Below are 16,777 nucleotides of genomic sequence, written 5' to 3' on the forward strand. Positions count from 1 at the left end.
GCAAGACATGACCTTCCCTCAACAAATCCATGCTGACTATCTCTGATTAATCCATGCCTTTCCAAGTGGCAGTTTATCCTGTCCCTCAGAATTGATTTGAATAACTTACCCACCACTGAGGTCAGACTGACCGGCCTATAATTATTTGGCTTATCCCTCGCACCTTTTTTAAATAGTGGTATAACGTTCGCAGACCTCCAACCCTCTGGCACCTCTCCCATATCCAGTGAGGATTTGAAGATGATCCTCAGCGCATCCGTTATTTCTCCACCGGCTGAGTCGGTCACATGCTGGCTGCCTCAGGAGGAAAGTTGAAAAGGCCTTTGCGTGATCTCAGAGCTGCTCCTGGTCATTGTTGAAAAATGATTCACAATCCATGGCATAGGAATTCACCCATTGGGAAATCTTGAACCAACTGGCATGAGATGCTTCTGAGGAAGTCCATGTAACTCCAGTTGGGGTTCTCTAGATATCTTTCAATTAAACAAGAACCCTTCACACATCCAATAAGTGGGAAGATCATCCACAGTGTTAAACTGCAAGATCAGGTGATCTCCTCACTCTTTCCATCTGAGTGCAACAACAAGTGCACCAGGTTGGAATGGACCTGCTGGGAGATGGAAGATGTGGACCCTCCAATTCCACACTTGGTCAAGTTCCCCAACACGTTGAATACTTCCACCCGCACTTTCTCAGACTCTGCCCCAAAGAGTGGCTGAATTCTGGTAAGATTTGGATCCACAAAGAGCTGGATGGTGTTTGCCATTGACTGGATAATACTCAGGTACGACAGCACCACATGCGTTAGCAACTCCGAGTTCTGCTCATTCTCCAACAGGCTAATCATTGTGTCCATCACGCTCCAAGACTGTCTTTTAGTTCCAAAGTTAATATTTCTCCGGACCCAGTCACACAGCAACTGGCTAACAGGAGAGACATACAGCAAATACCTTATCAAACTGTTTAGCACAGTGTCTGTGAGCTACAGCTCTGAAACCAGTGGAGCTTTCAGCAGTTCTCCGAGGAGGTGATTACTTTAACTGCCTGATAGTCTTGGAGCCTCATGATGTGAGAAGCCAATTGGTTCACGATATGAGGCAGACTGTAGCCAGCATGTTCTGCCATTGCTCTGGCCAGCAGAACAACCCCCTTGTCGAAGTGGTTCAGCTTCATCCTTTGGCACCATCCTCCATTTCTATTCATGTTTTCAATGACGCCTCCATTTGTTGCTTGGCCTGGAAGGACCTTTAGTGTCTGTACACACTTCTTATACAGATCGCAACTTGGTGATGTTTGAAATAGGGCTGTGAAATCTCTCTGCTGCAATTCAGTATCTGAACAATCGAACAGAGAAATATTAACGCAGCTGGTTAACAAAATAATTAGGGTACTGAATATCAGTGGAAATAATGTATTCAGCACCTCTGCCAACACAGGCTTAGTGATAATCTCACACAACCTGCAGATGGCAGCCAGTGATACAGCGGTTGAATAGGGTTTTCTGTTTCCATTGATGGGGCAGGTTCTTTTCTCAAGTGTGTACACCAGCTACTTAATAGTCCTGACTGCACATTTGTGTCTTTGGCCATTGATCTCCACACGTCTCTGACAAATTTCTCCAATGGGTCCAGGGAGCTGAGGAGATGGGACACAACTGCTAGTATATTGTGCCAGGACAAAATGGTGAAACTACATAGAACAAAACATTTTGAATCCTCATAAGGAACTGACTCCAGTTCAACCCTCAGCATGTCTAGTATTTCTGAGACTTGGTCCCGTGGATCACTGCCTCACCTTTAATGATGATTTTTACGAGCACAGCGGCTGCAAAGGAACAGCTGGGGTGTTGGTCAGACAGTCCTTTAAAGACCATGAGGAGCAGTTGCACAGCTGGTTATGGGGAAAATTCTTGGAAATTACCTTTGCGATCTGATGGCATTTTTGCAAGAGGACTGAAAGGTCATTGTTGTCTAACTGTTCTCTGAGTGTGTTCAGATCCTCTAGCTGCTCCTGTTGCTGATCCAGATCGGTACCTTCATATTATAACTGAATGGACAGGATGGTGCACACAGAGACCAGGGCCATCTGTCACACAGGTAGCGAACTGTCTGCACAGTGCAGCATCAATTGTCCAATTAGAGTCCCCATAATATTTCCAGACACACCGTTTACTGACACTGAGTTTCTGCCAGTAAACTTTCAGAAGCTCTAAGGTGGTCTGCATGGCTCTCTGTCACTCATGGTCTTCAGTTGAAATGATCCCCTCCTCTACATGATGGATTGTATTTGATATATTCTGCTGAGAATTTTCACTTTTCTCAGTGATCTCTTTAAGGAGAGCTGTGAATAAATCTTCTTTGATGTCCATTTTATACTCATTCCACAGCCTACTGATTGAAATCAGATTTTGTTTGGTTGACTTCTTTTGGATTCCTTTTGAATCAGTGATCTTCACTGGATGTTTTTAACGCACTTGGCTTTGCCTCTTCCCTCTTTGCTCTTGCAGACACATGTGCACAGTTTGTAACAATTTGCTGTGTTTTATACAGCCCTGCAGTTTCTGTGTCGTCATGGTTCTCTGGTGAGGGGCAGGTTACATAACTCTTCAGTATTGATGTGGCCCTGGATCTTGCACCACACAAGACCTACCACCTGCGTGTAGCCAGTTAAGGTGGGTGGTGGGGATTTAAGGCCTGAGATGCAGACCATAGGGACAATGCAAATTCATAGACCTTGGCAGCCATATTTGGACTGAGCAGCTGTTTGTTCCTGATAAAGCATCTACTGCACTGCAGTCATTCAAAGTATTTGTGACAAGAGATGTAGAAATGGGAGTGTCAGACAAACTCTTTGAGCAGAATTTCCCCCAAATTAAGATGTTCAAGTGTCAGATCATGGGAAAATGCTGGAATCTATTATTAGGGGCATGAACACTTCAAGAATCATTAAAGCAAAATATTGCAGATGCTGGGAATCTGAAATAAAAACAGAAAATGCTGAAATGCTCAGCAGGTCAGGCAGCATCGGTGGAGAGAGAAGCAGTTAACATTGTAATCTGTGACATTTCATCAGGTCACAAATCTGAAACGTTAACTCTGTTTCTGTTTCCACAGATGCTGCCTGACCTGCTGAGTATTTCAACATTTCAGTTTTTACTTAAAGAATCATAATGTGTTTTGACCGAGTCAACATGGATTTATGAAAGGCAAATCTTAATTGACGAATCTCATGGAATTTTTTGAGGTTGTAGCAAGCAGTGTAGTCTAATTGCCCTTAAAAAGTTGGTAGTGAGCCACCTTCCTGATCCGCCACAGTCCATGTGGTGCAGGCAGACCCACAGCATTGCCAGGCAGGTGTTTCCAAATTTTTGACCAGCGACAGTGAAGGAACTGTGGTATATTTCCAAATCAAGATGGTGTGTGACTTGAAGGGAAACCCACAGTGGTGGTGTTCCCATGGGTCTGCTGCCCCTGTCCCCCTAGGTGGTAGGTCCTGTCAAAGGAGAGTTGATGAGTTGCTGCAGTGCATCCTGTAGATGGTGCACACTGCTGCCGCTGTGCACCAGTGATGAAGGGAGTGAGTGTTGGAGAAAGCCCAGTCCACTCTTGATACTAGCAAGGTAAAGTATCCACCGACATAACAACTTGCTGTGAAATGATTTATGCCGGGGCTGCACGGTACTGGGTAGAATACTGTCCTCTCACCTTTGGGACCTGGGTTAGAATCCAGCCCAGAATGATGGAGTGAAAGTCTTCTGTCAGCATTAATGAACTGGTGCAGCTGGCTCGAGCACCACACAATGCATAAAGTGGCTTACTCTTTTGAGGGTTAAAATTGAAAACAAATAAATTCAGACACAGGGCTGTGAAAATGTGGAATGCAGAAGGCGACAGATGCAGAATGAATTGAGACATCTGGAGCACGGGTAACGAAATTGGGTTTAAATATGTAGATGTTGCCAGGCCAACAAAATAACAAAGCGGCCTTGTCAGCTGAAAAGGCCGACCTTTGTTCCTCTGTATTGTTCCGACCAAGTGAGATAGGGATCTTGGGGTTCCCTCTCAGCCTTTGCCTGGTGTAACCATAACAGGGTTTAATTTTAAAAACACCGTGATTTTTGTTCCCCCTGAGCGAATCCTTGTTCACTGTTTTCCAATTGTAAGACAAACAAATTAATTAGACAGATTGTATTAGATTTAAACAAGGTGGAAGTTTATTTATCTTAAACTCTAATCCAATTAACGACTACGAACATGCAATGTGACCACACGATAAACACACATGCAGATAGAGAGAGGAAAGGTAGAAAGAATAAAGGGAAAAGTTTGAGGCAACAGATGGATTGTAGTTACAGTCCTTTGAGTTTGATGTTGAGTCTCTGGTTGTCGGTAAGTCTTGCTGTTCGTTGGGGCCCAGCGCACGCTTTAACTTGTTTCAGTGTCTGAGGTTTTCCACTCTTGAAGTTTTAGCAACTTCAGCGGGTCCGGAGACTTGTGAGAAAGTGAGAGAGAGAGCCAGGCAGCAGTTTGGCCAAACTGTCCTGTGAGCACAATTCAAAACTCCAAGTTGGCCAGCAGGTTAATTAACTGCCCAGTTGAATTCGGATGGGGGTCTGATAAAGGGCCGAGGCAGGATTGTCCCTCCCACTTTCTGACCTGTTGCCCAGACTTCCATTGTAGAAATAAAATCCAGCCCAAGGAGTCAGTTGCATGGTCAAAGTTGGAGGAGACGGGTGGCCTAAACTCCAGATTGATCTGGAGGCCACCCTGCTGACTGTGGATGCAGATTGCCCCGCTTGCAGCATGAATTCCTGGAGTCTAGTAGCTGGAAGGTCAGAGTGAACTCACGACATCCTGATCTTTACCGTAGAGCCATTCCAGGAAGTGAGGGGGTGACATCACTGAAGCTACTTCATACAGAAGGTGATGCTACACAAGGATCTCCAAGACACCAATAAAACTGACATTGAGTGCCAGATAGTCCACCATAAACCTCCTTCACCTTTACATAAGATGTATCTGGTTGCTTATCATGTCAGTGAAAGATCTCAAAGCACATCACTTCTGGAGTACATATGAACATACAAAATTGACGGACAGGAAAGGACCAGCTGGTCCATCAAGCCTACCCCAAACCTGGTCCATCATGACTAGATGCTTTGAGACCACTCCACAGTTATTTAACTTGCTGGAAGAGGCATGCTCTTCCTACCAAAATGTCCCCTTGTTCAAGAAGGGGAGTAGAGACAGCCCTGGTAATTATAGACCTGTGAGCCTTACTTCGGTTGTGGGTAAAATGTTGGAAAAGGTTATAAGAGACAGGATTTATAATCATCTTGAAAAGAATAAGTTCATTAGCGATAGTCAGCACGGTTTTGTGAAGGGTAGGTCGTGCCTCACAAACCTTATTGAGTTTTTCGAGAAGGTGACCAAACAGGTGGATGAGGGTAAAGCAGTGGATGTGGTGTATATGGATTTCAGTAAGGCGTTTGATAAGGTTCCCCACGGTAGGCTATTGCAGAAAATACGGAAGTATGGGGTTGAAGGTGATTTAGAGCTTTGGATCAGAAATTGGCTAGCTGAAAGAAGACAGAGGGTGGTTGTTGATGGCAAATGTTCATCCTGGAGTTTAGTTACTAGTGGTGTACCGCAAGGATCTGTTTTGGGGCCACTGCTGTTTGTCATTTTTATAAATGACCTGGAAGAGGGTGTCGAAGGGTGGGTTAGTAAATTTGCGGATGACACGAAGGTCGGTGGAGTTGTGGATAGTGCCGAAGGATGTTGTAGGGTACAGAGGGACATAGATAGGCTGCAGAGCTGGGCTGAGAGATGGCAAATGGAGTTTAATGCGGAAAAGTGTGAGGTGATTCACTTTGGAAGGAGTAACAGGAATGCAGAATACTGGACTAATGGGAAGATTCTTGGTAGTGTAGATGAACAGAGAGATCTTGGTGTCCAGGTACATAAATCCCTGAAAGTTGCTACCCGGGTTAATAGGGCTGTTAAGAAGGCATATGGTGTGTTAGCTTTTATTAGTAGGGGGATCGAGTTTCGGAGCCACGAGGTCATGCTGCAGCTGTACAAAACTCTGGTGAGACCGCACCTGGAGTATTGCGTGCAGTTCTGGTCACCGCATTATAGGAAGGATGTGGAAGCTTTGGAAAGGGTGCAGAGGAGATTTACTAGGATGTTGCCTGGTATGGAGGGAAGGTCTTACGAGGAAAGGCTGAGGGACTTGAGGTTGTTTTCGTTGGAGAGAAGGAGGAGGAGAGGTGACTTAATAGAGACATATAAGATAATCAGAGGGTTAGATAGGGTGGATAGTGAGAGTCTTTTTCCTCGGATGGTGTTGGCAAACACGAGGGGACATAGCTTTAAGTTGAGGGGTGATAGATATAGGACAGATGTCAGAGGTAGTTTCTTTACTCAGAGAGTAGTAGGGGCGTGGAACGCCCTGCTTGCAACAGTAGTAGACTCGCCAACTTTAAGGGCATTTAAGTGGTCATTGGATAGACATATGGATGAAAATGGAATAGTGTAGGTCAGATGGTTTCACAGGTCGGTGCAACATCGAGGGCCGAAGGGCCTGTACTGCGCTGTAATGTTCTAATACTAATTCTAAAAATGAATCACGTCACATTTCTCTGCTTTGAACTTCATCTGCCACCTGTCCGCGCATTCCACCAACTTGTCTGTGTCCTTTTGAAGTTCTACACTATCCTCCTCACACTTCACAATGCTTCATAGTTTCATATTGTCTGCAGACTTTGAATTTTTGCCCTGTACATAAAGGTCCAGGTCCCAACACTTCAAACCTTCTTCTAGCCGATAAAGCATCCATTAATCACGACTCTGTTTCCTGTCACTCAACCAATTCCGTATTGGTGTTGCTACTGTCCCTTTTAATCCATAAGCTTTAACTTTGCTCACAAGTCTGTTGTGTGGTACTGTCTCAAACTCCTTTTGAAAGTCCAGGTACACCACATCAACTGCATTGCCCTCATCAACCCTTTCTGTTTCCTCCTCAAAAAAACTCAGTGAAACTGACTGGCCTATAGTTGACGGGCTTATCTTTGCACCCCTTTTTGAACGAGGGTGTGAAACGTTTGCAATTCTCCAGTCCTCTGGCACCACGCCCGAGTCTAAGGAAGACTGAAAAACTATGGCCAGTGCCTGCACGATTTCAACCCTCACTTGTCTCAGTCCTGTGGACTGTTTGCATGAATAGAGATCAGAGCTCAGGCTCTGGGTTGATTATCCAGAGGGTTTTTCATGTCAGATGGGTGTGCCTAACCCTCCTGCCATATTGGATTTACCACCCAACTAACTGGTGTAAAGATGGTTACAGTCATAAAACGTGTTCCTGTTGCAGCCTAGTGGATGATAAATCGGCCTGTAAAGCATTAACCTACCACGCACTACTTCAAAAGGAAAAGTGTGAAGATACAAAAACTATCATTTTAAGCATCCTGAAACTGATTTTCATGAATGCAGTTTCTTGGATTGTAGAGCTAGGAGCTTTAAGGCCCGAAGTTCAGGTGGTCCTTAGTAGGAGGAGACAGCAGTGAAGAAGTGGGGCAAATAACATTGGGCAACAGGCCTAATTTTTAGAAGCAAGTGCTGGTAACAACATTAACTTACATCTTTGAGATGGAACAGAGGGGTCCGTGTTAAATATCCCATAACACCACTTCTTTTGGAGACTGAATCCTCCCAGCTTAATCAGAGGAAAGTACCAATGTCCATGACAAAGAGTGGCTTGGTAGCAGCATTGCTGGCTAAGTTCTAAAGGATATGATTGCAAGCCTGAGCTTTTCCAGGTGATGAGAACACCGTGAAGCAAAAGCCTACTTGACCTTGTCATCATCAGTCTACCTGTCGTAGTTGCATGTGTCCATAACAGCATTAGGAGGAGTGACCAGCACACAGTCCTTGTGGAGTCAAAGTCCCACCCTTTAATTGACGATATCCTCCATTGTGTTATGTAGTGCTATCAATGTGCTCAATGGGATATAATCAGAACAGATCTAGCAGCTCAAAACTGGGCATCCATGAAGTGCTCAGGGCCAACAGCACAATCTGTAACCTCATGGCCCAGCATATCCCTCACTTTGCCTTTACCATCAAGCCAGGAGACCAAACCTGGTTCAATGAGGAGTATAGAAGAATATGCCAGGAGGAACACCAGGTGTACCTGAAAATGAGTTGTAACTTGTGAAGCTGCAACACAGAACTGAACAGTGGGAGCAGCATGCTTTAGACAGCAAAGGAATTCACAATCAATGAATTCAGCCGTGAATAGTGGTTGACAATTAAACAACAGGAGGAGGAGACTCCGAGAACATTCGTATCCTGAATGATGGCAGAGCCTACATGAGAGTGCAAAAGACAAGGCTGAAGATAACTGAAGCAATTGTAACCATCTTCAACCAGAAGAGCTGCGTGGATGATCCAACATGGCTTCCCCATCATGGCAGCTTTTCCAAAACTCTTTTATTCAAATCTAGTGAAGCTTCATTTTTAGCACGAGAATAGCTTTCGAATAATAATAATAATTCCCTTCCATTTTGCTATTCTTAATCAATTCCACCATCTCAACCACACCCCATGCCATTCCCTCCATCTCATGCCATACCAATCCCATGCCATTACATCCTTCCCATGCCTTCCCTCTCATGCCATCCCATTCCTTCCATCCCTCTCATGCCATTCCCATCAATCCCATCCCATCCCATCCTTTATGGAAACAATCTCTCCAGTCAGGGTAACTTTGTTGTGCTCCCCTTACCTTCCAATGTTTTTGTTCTCCCCAAACCACAGCCTGCCATTGCTGCAGCCACCAACCGTTGACAACCTACGTACATCACGTACTCCAATCCTCCGCGTGTCCCATGTGCCTCTGTGTGCGACAGGCATCACCCAGCAACAGAAGCCCCCCTTTAACTGACCAATCAAAATAGTCCGGATAAACAAAAATAAGTGTATTATTATCAATGTACTTACATCTGTGTGTTATTTGTAAATACTTTTTGTATATGTGTTTTTTTTGTTTCTAAGTGTTTGATTTTACCTGTCTGTATGTTGTTTATCAATATATTTCTCTCTGTGTTATTGCTCAGTCTCTCTTATCAGTTGTAAATGTTGTTCTGTGAAGTTTGTTCTCCAATCATCTCCAGTTTAATCATTTCCCCTGATTTCTGCACTGTCTTATTTGCCATCTTTTCTTTCCAATCGATCTGGGCTGCTTCTCTTTTTAACTGATTGAAATTGGCCCCAGTAACGAACATTTATCACAGATTGTCCTCTTTCATTTTCAGTTTTTATATCAAACCTAATTAGATTGTCATCTGGTCATTGAGTCTCATGCTCTAGAGAAAGCTGCAAACTGATTCCTCCGAAAGAGATTCGACACCAATGTTGTGTTTAAACACTCGGGATCCAGTAGATCCCTGTTCACAAAGCACCAAATCCCAGCCCGCTGCCTCTCTCTGACTCCCAGTCACTCACACGGCCACAGTCAAACTATCAACTGCAATCTTTGTCTTGCATTTAGTACTGACAAGTCTGTGGCCTGTTCCCCATGTATCTGCAGGAGGCTTCACACCGATACTGAAGCCTTTCTGGTCACATGATCCTTTGGGGGCAGGACAGAACGCAGCAGACTAGAAAAGCCCGGTATTTCAATGTCTGTCAAAACGGCTGATTTTTAGAGCCCGTTTGTAAGATCGTGAGTGAGGGTGTCACTCACGATAAAATGATGTGAGTTGCAATGTCTGGTGTCTGTGTGTGAGTGAGTGTGTGTTCATCAGGAGAAACTGCACTGTATGAAGATCCACCAATAATTACAATGGCACAACAGAATATTTATTGCAACAAAATATTTATTTATTTACAATAATTTACAAATGTACAAATCATGTTGAGAGGAGGATCAGTTTGATGGTAAGAAGAAGTGGAGGAGGATCGGGGCCTGGATCTCTTTAGGCTTTATTCTGGTACTTGACAGCAGCAGTTCTTCCACCAGGTGACCCACCGGCTGAGGCGGTAACATGCTGGCTGCCTCAGGAGGAAAGTTGAAAAAGTCTTTACGTTAGAGGTGTGCAAAGGAAACCCGACGTGAGTCCAAATTCCAGACCCGGAAGTCCGACCCCATCCAACCCGAACCGGGCATATGTCGTCGGGACCCGTCGGGGTCGGGTTGCGTGGCAGGCCTTTACATCAGTACATGGGTAAATGCCTGCGACCCGACCTGACCCCGACCTGACCCCGACGGCATGTGTCGGGTTCGGGTCGGGTCAGGTCGAGCTTCCAGGTCCAGCATTCAGACTTGGGTCAGGTTTCCTTTGCACACCTCTACTTTGCATGATCTCGGTGCTGCTCCTGGTCATCATTGAAAAATGATTCACAATCCATGGCATAGGAATTCACCCTGTTGGGATATCTTGAACCAACTGGCATGAGATGTGTCTGAGGAAGTCCATGTAACTCCAGTTGGGTTCCTGTAGATATCTTTCAATTAAAGAGGAATGCTTCGCAGATCCAATAAGTGGTAAGATCATCCACAGTGTTAAATTGCAAGATCAGGTGATCTCACTCTTTCCATCCAAGTGCAACAACAAGTGCACCAGGTTGGAATGGACCTGCTGGGAGAAGAAAGACGTGGACCATCCAATTCCGCACTTGGTCAAGTTCACCAATATGTTGACTGCTTCCACCCACACTTTCTCAGACTCTGCCCCAAAGAGTGGCTGAATTCTGGTAAGGACTGGATCCACAAAGAGCTGGATGGTGTTTGCCATTGACTGGATTATGTCTTACTCGGGTAGGACAGCACCACATGCGTTAGCAACTCCGAGTTCTGCTCATTCCCCAACAGGCTAATCATTGTGTCCATCACGCTCCACAACTGACTTTTAGCTCCAAAGTTAATATTTCTCAGGACCCAGACACACAGTTACTGGGTAACAGGAGAGACATACCGAAAATACCTTATCAAACCATTTACCATGGTGTCTGTGAGCTGCGACCCTGAAACCAGTGGAGCTTTAAGCAGTTCTCAATGAAGTATTCACCACCTTTGCCAACTCAGGCTTAGTGATAATCTCACTCAGACGGCAGCCAGTGATACAGCGGTTGAATACGTTTTTCTGTCCCACTGATGGGGCAGGTGCTTTTCCCAAGTGTGTACACCAGCTCCTTGATAGTCGTGACTGCACATTTTGTGTCTTCGGCCACTGATGTCCGCACGTCTCTGACAAATTTCTCCGATGGGATTGGGAAGATGAGGAGATGGGACACAACCGCTGGTATATTGTGCCAGGCCAAAATGGTGAAACTACATAGAACTGAACGTTTTACATCTTCATACGGAACTGACTCCAGTTCAACCCTCAGCATGTCTAGTATTTCTGAGACTTGGTCCCGTGGATCACTGCCTCACCTTTAATGATGATTTTTACGAGCACAGTGACTGCAAAGGAACAGCTGGGGTGTTGGTCAGACAGTCCTTTAAAGACCATGAGGAGCAAGTTGCACAGCTGGTTATGGGGAAAATTCTTGGAAATTACCTTTGTGATCTGATGGCATTTTTGCAAGAGGACTGAAAGGTCATCGTTGTCTAACTGTTCTCTGAATGTGTTCAGATCCTCTAGCTGCTCCTGTTACTGATCCAGATCGGTACCTTCATATTATAACTGAATGGACAGGATGGTGTACACAGAGACCAGGGCCATCTGTCACACAGGTAGCGAACTGTCTGCACAGCACAGCATCAATCGTCCAATTAGAGTCCCCATAATATTTCCAGATGCACCGTTACTGACACTGAGTTTCTGCCAGTAAACTTTCAGTAGCTCTAAGGTGGTCTGCATGGCTCTCTGTCGCTCATGGTCTTCAGTTGAAATGATCCCCGCGTCTACATGATGGATTGTATTTGATATATTCTGCTGAGATTTTTCACTTTTCTCAGTGATCTCTTCAAGGAGAGCTGTGAATAAATCTACTTCGATGTCCATTTTATACTCATTCCACAGCCCATTGATTGAAATCAGATTTTGTTTGATTGGCTTCTTTCGGATTTCTTTCAAATAGGTGATTTTCAAAGATTTGGATGTTTTTAACGCACTTGGCTTTACCTCTTCCCTCTTTGCTGTTGCAGTCACATATACACAGTTTGTATCAATTTGCTATGTTTTATTCAGCCCTGCAGCTTCTGTGTTGTCATGGTTTTCATGTGAGGACAGGTTACATAACACTTCAGTTGTGATGATGCCCTGGTTCTTGCGCCTACATTAGAACTGCCACCTGCATGTGGCAAGTTAAGGTGGGTGGTGGGAATTTAAGGCCCGGACTAGAAGGAAAAGGCAAATTCACAGCCCTTGGCAGCCATATTTGGACTGAGTAGCTGTTTGTTCCTAATAAAGCATCCACTGCACTGCAGTCACTCAAAGTATTTGTGACAAGAGATGTAGAAATGGGAGTGTAGGACAAACTCTTTGAGCAGAATTTCCCCCAAATTAAGATGTTCTAGTGTCAGATCATGGGAAAATACTAGAATCTATTATTAGGAACGTGGAAGCAGAACACTTAAAAAAATCAGAATAGCAAAATACTGCAGGTGCTGGAAATCTGAAATAAAAACAGAAAATGCTGGAAATGCTCAGCAGGTCAGGCAACATCTGTGGAGAGAGAAACAGAATTAACATTTCAGGTCTGTGACCTTTCCAAAGATTCATAACCCTTTGAGTGTAGTAATTTCTCCTCATCTCAGTCCTGAATGATCGGCCCTTTATCCTGTGACTGACCCTGCTTTCTAGATTTCCCGACCAACGGAAAGAATCTCAGCTTCTACTCTTTCAAGCCCTTTCAGAATCTTGTATGTCTCAATTAGATCGCCTCTGATTCTTCTAAACTCCATAGAATATAGGCCCAATTTATTCACCCCCTCATTATAGGACAACCCCCTCATTCCAGGGACCAATTTGGTAAATCTTCACTGCATCGCCTCCAGTGCAAGTATATTCTTTTTTAAATGTGAAAACTACACACAGTATTCCAGGTGTGGTCTCATCAAAGCCCTGTACAATTTTACTAAGACTTCATTATTCCTGTACTCCAATCCCCTTGCAAACCAGCCTGCTTGCCACATTTGACCCCGAAATGAGCTTCTGACCTCATATTCCTGCTATCACTAAGACCAGCTATTTCTATTTCCATAACACCTTCGCCCCTGTCTCAGCTCATCTGCTGCTGAAACCTCATTCATGTCTTCGTTACCTCTGGGTGTGACTATTCCAAAGCACTCCTGGCTGCTGTCTCATAGTCTCCTCTTTGTAAACTTGAGGTGATCCACAACTCTTCTGCCCATGTCTTAACATGCACCAAGTGTTGTCCCCCATCCCCCTTTTGCTCGCTGATCTACATTGGCTCCTGGTCAAGCAACGTCTCAATTTTTAAAATCTCATCCTTGTTTTCAAATCCCTGCATGGCCCTGCCCCTCCATATCTCTGCAATCCCCTCCAACTCCGTAACCCTCCAAGATCCCTGCATTCCTCTAATTCTGGCCTCTTCTGTATCCCCGATTTTAATGGCTCCACCATTGGTGGCCATACCTTCAGTTGCCTCAGCTGCAATCTCTGGAATTCCCTCCCTACTTGTCTCTGCCCCTCTACCTTGCTTTCCTCCTTTGTGACGCTCCTTAAAACTTTTGCTCATCTGACCTCAGATCACCTTTGTGGCTCGATGTCATATTTTGTTTTATAATGTTCCTGTGAAGTACCTTGGGATGTTTTATTACATTAAAGGCGCTATTGTTGTTGTTGTTGTTGAGTTCCACATTCTAACCATCTCGGAGTCTAGAATTTTCTCCTGAATTCCCTATTGAATTTATTAGTGGTGATCTTATACATTTTGTCCTCTAGTTCTGTTCTCCCTGCAAGGGGAAATATCTTCTCTACATTTACCCTATTATATTTCATTACCTGAAAGGCCTCTCTCAGGTTACCCAAAGCCTTCTCTTTTCCTGAGAAAATAGCTCCAGCCTGTTCAATGTTTCCTGATAGGAATAACCACCCAGAGCCAGTAACATCCTTCCAAATCTTTTTTATACCTTTTCTAGTACGTCAATATCTTTTTCTTTATGTGAAGGTCATAACTATTCACAGTACTCCAAGTGTGCTCTCACCAAGGCTCTATACAAGTTGAACTTAATGTCACTGCTTCTCAATTCTGTCCTTTTAGATATGAACACGTGTTTTTTTTTTCTTTTTTATGGCCTTATTAAATAAGATTCATGTCTGATGGTGAGGAAGTTGGTTGAGTGGTAGGCGACAGAGAGTGGGGATAATGGGTAAGCACTCTGATTGGTAGGATGTGACTAGTGGTGTCCCACAGCGATCTGTGTTGGGGCCTCAAATTATTCACATTATTCATTAACGACTTGGATGATGGCATCTTAAGTATTATATCCAAATTTGCTGATGATACACAGTTAGGTGACATTGTAGACAGTCTAGATGATAGCATAAAATTGCAAGGAGATATTGACAGACTAGGTGAATGGGCAAAACTGTGACAGATGGATTTCAATGTGGGCAAGTGTGAGGTTATCCATTTTGGACCAAATAATGATAGAGCAGGGTACTTTCTAAATGGGAAGAGGTTAAGTACAGTGGATGTCCAAAGAGACTTGGGGGTTCAGGTGCATAGATCTTTAAAATGCCACGAGCAAGAGCAGAAAATAATCAAAAAGGCTGCTTGATAATTGAAATGATTGTAGCTTGCAGCCAATGCTAACTGTACTGTTGAGTGGCTGCACACCTGAGCAGAGGACAGAAACATGAGCGGCGAGGATGAGTTAAAACTATCTGCACTACTTAAAGCCTGGCTACACCTCTTAAAGGGGAGGCATGTGTTGGCTGGAGCAGGAGCTGAAAGTCTTTCTAAAAGTGATTTTGAAGTGGAAAAGACACAAGAATGGTACAATATGACATAGAGCAGGGTGCAAGATTTTCTGATGCTGCGCTGGAGGCCTAGGTGCAGGAGGTGGAGAGGAGGAGAGGTGTTATCTATCCATAGGGGGTCAGGTGACACTCCAGACCAATGATGAGAAGGCACTGGGACCGGGTAGCTATTGTGGTTAATGCCAGGAATCCAGCCCTGACAACCTGGATGCAGTGCCGCAAGAATTCAATGACCTCACACAAGTGGTCAAGGTCAGGGAATATATCTTCAAATGTTATCTCCTACCAACTGCACCATTAGCTTCATACACTGCTGTGTGTACCCCACCCCATCACCTAGCTACCAACAGTCACTATCAATCATGACTCATATCTAATATGCATAGTTTCACCTCACCCTCACACACTTAGCACTACTGCAAACCTCATACCCACATCTCATTGCTTGCATTCACTGCCAGCTATTCAACCATAACAACCACATCACCCAAACACATTGGAACACACTCTCTGACACATTTGCCTCTCCCTTGCAGAACAAGATGGAGGATAACCGAAAGTAGCTGCAGCTAACCGGTGGGGAACAGATCCAGCAGAATTGCCTTACCCCCATGGAGGAGCCAGTGCTCACCGTCATTGGAGCAGCCACGACTGAGGCCAGAGGTGGGGCTGAAACCATGGAAGGTGACGGCATGCTCATACCGAATCCTCCTTCTCACGTCCCACTTCCTCCTCATCCCACAATCCCTTCAGATTTACAAAGTACAGATGCTGTAAACATGCACCTCTTGCTTTCCCCCTGCACTCACCACAACATGACCCTTGTGCCTTTCTCCTTTCAGATACTCACGGACTGCAACCTGATCAGGTAGTGGTGAAAGAGCAAGAAATGGAAGAGGAGGAAGATAGTGGTGAAGAGAAACGGCATCTTGCGATCTCACTTGCAGCTGTCAGCTCAGATATTAACACTACATGTACTTTAGAGAATAGCTGAGAGGTGGGTTTGCATGTGGTGAGATGCTGGGCATGAGTGGCTTGCAGAAAAGCAGTGGACAAGGGTAGCACAGGTGTCAACTTGCTGGAGGGCATGGCTGCACATGTGTTCTGCTGCAGAGTATTCAGATGAGGACTTCTATGGTGTGGCCTACAGAAGAACACTGATAGATACTGAAATACTTGGTGTATTAGCAGGCTTGACAGAAATCCTACTGTCCATGTCAAGGATCATGGAGGAGCCCAGAACCAACTTGGCACAGGGCTTTGCACAGAGTTTGGAGCCCATGCTTTCCAGTGTGGAAGTGGTAGCCAACTTCATTGGCACGTTTGTGGACCAAACCATGACCCTTGTGGCATCTGATTGTCGATATCTCAGTTTCTATTGCAGCACAAGTTGCAGCCTCCCAACCTCTGGGTGCTGCAGTGGAAGATCGGAGTCAAGTTATGCAACGTCAGCTTGCTGTCACACACGAGCAGACTGATTCTATCATGGCTGGGGATACTAGTGTTGAACGGTGCTTGCATGGTGTCACAGCAGCCCAACAATCTGTCCTGCAACACATTACAGAGATTGCTGAGGCACCACCCCAGGGGAGTGGCAGTGGCCTCATGGAGAACAAACTTGTTGTCCTCTCTCAGGCTGACAGCATTCATCCTCCCACTACTGTCACTTCGCCAGTGTCCTTGCTGCCAGCCAGCCAGCCCAGACAACTACCACCCATGGGAGTTAGAGAGGCATTGGATCTGCGAGGAAACAGCCCAGGGTGAGAGACTATAAATCGGGACTGAGGCTCGAGGCCCACACTTACCTGGGAGTCAGAG

The sequence above is a fragment of the Heterodontus francisci genome, chromosome 8 (genome assembly GCF_036365525.1).
Source record: "Heterodontus francisci isolate sHetFra1 chromosome 8, sHetFra1.hap1, whole genome shotgun sequence".
In the NCBI taxonomy this organism is placed as follows: Eukaryota; Metazoa; Chordata; class Chondrichthyes; order Heterodontiformes; family Heterodontidae; genus Heterodontus; species Heterodontus francisci.